The sequence below is a fragment of the Rana temporaria genome, chromosome 5 (genome assembly GCF_905171775.1).
Source record: "Rana temporaria chromosome 5, aRanTem1.1, whole genome shotgun sequence".
Lineage (NCBI taxonomy): Eukaryota > Metazoa > Chordata > Amphibia > Anura > Ranidae > Rana > Rana temporaria.
The window spans coordinates 19,305,850-19,311,849 of NC_053493.1; positions in this window are offsets into that span (position 1 = coordinate 19,305,850).

Below are 6,000 nucleotides of genomic sequence, written 5' to 3' on the forward strand. Positions count from 1 at the left end.
TGCGTTTGCCATACTGTTTTAAAAACGGCCGCAAAACCGTGGTTGAACACGGTTTTGCGTACGTTTAAAAAACGTTTTGCCAGCAAATCGTACGCACCCGGATGCATCTGAGTGCATACGATTTGCAATGCATTGTCTATCTATACGTTTTCCCGTCCGGGCCCGTACGTTTTCGATACTGAAATCGTATGCGGCTGACGGACGGGAAAATCGTAGTGTGAACCCAGCCTAACATAAAATGAGAGTCACGTTGATGGGCACATTTTATGTTGAGGGACATTTTATATTAAGGGGCACTCTGATGGGCACAAATAAAATTTGCCCATCAGAGGGCCCCTTAACATAAAATATATCCAACAGCGTGCCCCTTACCATAAAATTTGCCTATCAGAGTGCCCCTTAACATAAAATAAGGGTCACGCTGATGGGCACATTTTATGTTAAGGGACACTCTGATGGGCACATTTAATTTTAAGGTGCATGCTGATGGGCACATTTTATGTTAAGGGGCACTCTGATGGGCACAACAAAATGTGTCCATCAGTGTGCCCCTTAACAAAATATGCCCATCACTGTGCACATTAAAAATCTACCCATCAGCGTGCCCCTTAAAATTAAACGTGCCCCTTAACATTAACAACATATGACCGGCAGTGTGCACAATAAAAATATGCCCTTTAGTGATCTCTAATGGCCCACATACCTTGAATGCAGGAGGGCACTGAAATACCGAAGGGGGTGGAAGCTGCGAGATAAGGAGCCAGGACCCATGAGCAGCAGGGGGCCGAGCGCACATGACATCATGCCCCTACTCGCAAGGAGAGCCAGGAGTGGACCTGGGAACCGCAAAAAGCAGGGGGGCGGGGCGCGCACATGATGTCACGCCCCTACTCGCGGACCGTCAGTCTTCTGTGTACTCCGGACCTGTGGCGAGGAGCAGGGAGCAGCGTCACTGGTTGCTGGGGAAACCTGCGTTCCCAGCAAATGCTTGATGTCATTTAGAATTATACTGGCGGTCCAAGCAGAAGCGGGCCGGACTTAGACCGCGGGCTGCCATTTAGTGACGGCTGCTCTAGTGATATAAAGATCTATATAGAGGAACCAGGACCTCTTTCCTCCTGCTGGTGACACCTCTAGTGATATAAACATCTATATAGAGGAATGGGGACCTCCTTCTTGCTGAAGATCCCTCTAGTGCAGGGGTGCCCAACCTTTTGAAGTGCAAGGGCCACTTAAGCGAATTGGTAACAGGTTGCGGGCCACAATAAACGGAGCGGGGGGTTGGCAGGTCCATGTCTGCTCTGCATATGCAGAGCGGACACAGCCCACTATACTCTTTTTTGAATTTATTTTTATTTTTTTATCGGATGGGATTGGTTCGGATCATAATTGGATTGGAGGTAGGACACAAGTCGGTTTACATCTGCCACTCCTTAGGCCTTGTACACACGGTCGGTCAAAACCGATGGAAACGGACTGAAGGTCCGCTTCATCGGTCCAAACCGATGGTGTGTGGGCCCCATCCGTCTGTTAGCCTTCGGTCGAAAAATGTAGAACTTGCTTTAAAATTCAACCGATGGACGCCTAACCGATCGGTCAAAACCGACAGTTAGTATGCAAAAGCATCGGTTAAAAGCCCGTGCATGCTCAGAATCAAGTCGACGCATGCTTGGAAGCATTGAACTTCATTTTTCTCAGCACGTCGTTGTGCTTTACATCACCGCGTTGGACTCGATCGTTTTTTTAACTGATGGTGTGTAGGCACATCAGACCATCAGTCAGCTTCATCGGTTAACCGATGAGAACGGTCCTTCGGACCGTTCTCATCGGATGGACTGATCGTGTGCACAGGGCTTTAGAGGTGAATGGAGGGTCCAATTGGGTCGGACTGATCGTGTGAAAGGGGAATTTTGCTAAGATCCGACTGGCGTAAGCCTCTTACGCCGTTGTATCTTAGTTGCATATTTACGCTGGCCGCTAGGTGGCCCTTCCGTAGATTTACGCAAGGAATATGCAAATTAGGTAGATACGCCGATTTACAAACGTACGTACGCCCGGCGCATTTTTTTACGTAAGGCTTTTTCCGGCGTAAAGTTACCCCTCATAAAGCAGGGGTAAGTCATGTTGGGTATGGACGTCGGAAACGTACGAACAGCGTCGTATTTAACGTCGTTTGCGTAAGTCGTCCGTGAATGGGGCTGTACGTAAGTTACGTTCACGTCGAAAGCATTGACTATTTGCAAAATGATTACGAGCATGCGCACTGGGATACGTCAACGGACGGCGCATGCGCCGTTCGAATACAGCGTCAATTACGTGGGGTCATAATAGTTTAACATAAAACACGCCCACTACCAGCCAAATTTGAATTAGGCGGGCTTACGCCGACACATTTACACTACGGCGCCGTAACTTTGGGCGCAAGTTCTTTCTGAATACGGAAAGCGGGCGCCCTAATAGCTAGATTCAGGTAGGGACGCGTATCTTTAAGGCAGCGTAGCGTATTGTATTTACGCTACGCCCCCTTAAGTCAGAGAGGCAAGTAATGTATTCACAAAGCACTTGCCTCCTAACTTACGGCGGCGTAGCGTAAATGGGGCCGGCGTGAGCGCGCCTAATTCAAATGAGGATGGGGGGGTGTGTTTTATGTTAATGTTTGGTGACCCGACGTGATTGACGTTTTTTACGAACGGCGCATGCGCCGTCCGTGTACATATCCAGTGTGCATTGCTCCAAAGTACGCCGCAAGGACGTATTGGTTTCGACGTGAATGTAAATTACGTCCAGCCCCATTCACGGACGACTTACGCAAACAACGTCAAATTTTCAAATTTCGACGTGGGAACGACAGCCATACTCAACATTGGCTAGGCCAGCTATTTGTTGAAATAACTTTACGCCGGAAAAAGCCATACGTAAACGACGTAAAAAAAATGCGACGGGCACATGTACGTTCGTGTATCGGCGTATCTAGTCATTTACATATTCTACGCCGAAATCAACGTAAGCGCCACCTAGCGGCCAGCGGAAAAATTGCACCCTAAGATACGACGGCGTAGGAGACTTACACCGCTCGTATCTTAGCCTAATTTAAGCGTATCTGGTTTCCAGAATACGCTCAAATTAACGCCGGCGTAGATTCAGAGTTACGACGGCGTATGTACTGATACAGTACGCTGGCGTAAACGTACCTGAATCTGGCTATAAGTTACGGCGGTGTAGTGTATCTGAGATACGCTACGCCCGCCGATAGATACGATAATGTATCTGAATCTGGCCCTGTGATTTTAGTAATAAACTGACCTTTAATAACAGTATTCTATTCAAAACCATCCCAGAGCGGGAGGTCGCAGGCCACATCAGAGGGCTCCGTGGGCCACTGGTTGGGCACCCCTGCTCTAGTGATACTGTTGATCTATAGGATAAGGCATGTGTGTTATGTAACCCATTGGCATGTATTGCAGTAAGGTAGACCATTGGAATGGGTTTTGTCCCAAAGATCGGAAGCGTTGCAAATGTTTTTCTGCGCAGCACTATGGTGCGTTGCCGTGTGTTACAGAACGTTGCAATGCAAGTGCATGGTCTTAGCGCATTGGGGTGGTAGTAAAAATGAATGGCACCGCAAGACGTCAGCGTGCAGTTCCCACAACTTCTAGGGATAAATCAGTTTTTTTTTTTTTCCTTTCCTAGACTGAGCTGGACTCGTTCGCTTGCTTCTCATGATTAGCAGACAATAAACATCAGCGGCTGAACTGGCGGAACCGGATCTGCGGCAGCATCCGTCTTCGGCCTGCAGGGTGTTGGCCCGTCACAGCAGGTGGCCAGTGTGAACGCTGACGAGCTCCGTCTATATTTCCGAATATGACAAAGTACAAATATTTGTACAGCTCCAGAACAAAAGGGACCACGGCAGTGCTGAGTGTGCAGAGCTAAGGACACATCAGCATTTGGGAGACGCCGGCGATCAGATCGGCTCTGAGTCAGCGCGGAACGTTCCGGAATGTGAATGAGCAGGAAGAATTCGATATTTCCTCCTTTACAACCTCCGGGTCTCATCACCCCAGAAATAATGTCACCGCTACAAATCTCCCATCAGGAAAAATACAATAAAATAAAATGTTGGCTAATTTTTTACTTTTTGTTACAAAATGTCGCTTGGTGACAAATTGCTGGAATCTCTGTGGCCCCCGGATCCTCATTAACCACTTCAGCCCCGGAAGAATTTACCCCCTTTCTGACCGGAGCACTTTCTGCGATTCGGCACTGCGTCTATTTAACTGACAATTGCGCGGTCGTGCGACGTGGCTCCCAAACAAAATTGGCGTCCTTTTTTTCCCACAAATAGAGCTTTCTTTTGGTGGTATTTGATCACCTCTGCGGTTTTTATTTGTTGCGCTATAAACAAAAGAAGAGCGACAATTTTGAAAAAAATGCAATGGCCCAGATTCAAAGAGATTTTCTCTTTTTTTGCGGAGGCACAGGGCAACGTTTTTGCCCTGCGCCCCCTGCAAATTTGCGCCGCTGCCCTCGATTCATGGAGCAGTAGCTCCGTAAATTGCGAGGGCGCACCAGCAAAATTGCCCGGCGTAAGCACGCGCAATGTAAATGATCCCGCCGGGGGCGGGAATCATTTAAATTAGGCGCGCTCCCGCGCCGAGCGTAGAGCGCATTCTCCGTCGGGAAACTTTCCCGACGTGCATTGCGGCAAATGACGTCGCAAGGACGTCATTTGCTTCAGAGTGAACGTGAATGATGTCCAGCGCCATTCACGAATCACTTACGCAAACAACTTAGATTTTAAATCTCGCGACGCGGGAACGTGGGTATCCTATAGCATTGGCTGCGCCTGCTATTAGGATGTGTAACGTTGCGCGAAACCCGACGTACGCAAACTACGTAATTTGCGTACGCAGGGCTCGCGCAACGTTGTGAATCGGTGTTAGTATGCAACATTTTCTTTCCTCAGTTTTCCGATACGTATTCTTCTACATATTTTTAATAAAAAAACTTGCAATAAGCGTTTACTGATTGGTTTGCGCAAAAGTTATAGCGTCTACAAAATAGGGGATAGATTTATGGCATTTTTTTTTATTCTTTTATACTAGTAATGGCGGCGATCTGCAATTTTTATCGTGACTGCGACATTATGGCGGACACATCGGACACTTTTGACGCTATTTCGGGAACATTGTCATTTATACAGCGATCAGTGCTAGAAAAATTATTACTGTGTAAATGACACTGGCAGGGAAGGGGTTAAACATTAGGGGACGAGGAAGGGGTTAAATGTGTCCTAGGGAGTGATTCCAACTATGTGTGTGGGGGGGGGGGGGCTGGGTTACCAGTGGCACGACAGAGATCACCGCTCCCGATGACAGGGAGAAGTGATCAGTGTCCTGTCACTAGGCAGAACAGGGAAATGCCTTGTTTACATAGGCCTCTGCCTCTCCTGACTGCAATCGTGGGACACCGGCGAACATAGAGATTTATTTTGGTGGTATTTGATCACCTCTGCGTTTTTTTATTTTTTGTTGAAAAATAAATAAAAAAGACAGAATTAAAAAAAAAATTATATTTTTTTAAATTTTGTTATAAAATTTTGCAAACGGGTAATTCTTCTCCTTCATTGATGTACGCTGATGAGGCTGCACTGATGGGCACTGATAAGGTGACAAGGGCGGGCACTGATAGGCATTGACACAGTAGGTAGCACTGGTGGGCACCGAGAAGGGGCAATAATAGGTGGCAGCGATGGCCACTGATGGGTGGCAATGATGGGCACTGATCAGCACTGGTAGGTTTCACTGATAGGCAGCACTGATTGGCACCACTGGTGGGCATTGATAGGCGGCACTCTGATCAGCACTGGTAGGTTTCACTGATAGGCAACACTGATTGGCACCACTGGTATGCATTGATAGGTGGCACTCTGATCAGCACTGGTAGGTTTCACTGATAGGCAGCACTGATTGGCACCACTGGTAGGCATTGATAGGTGGC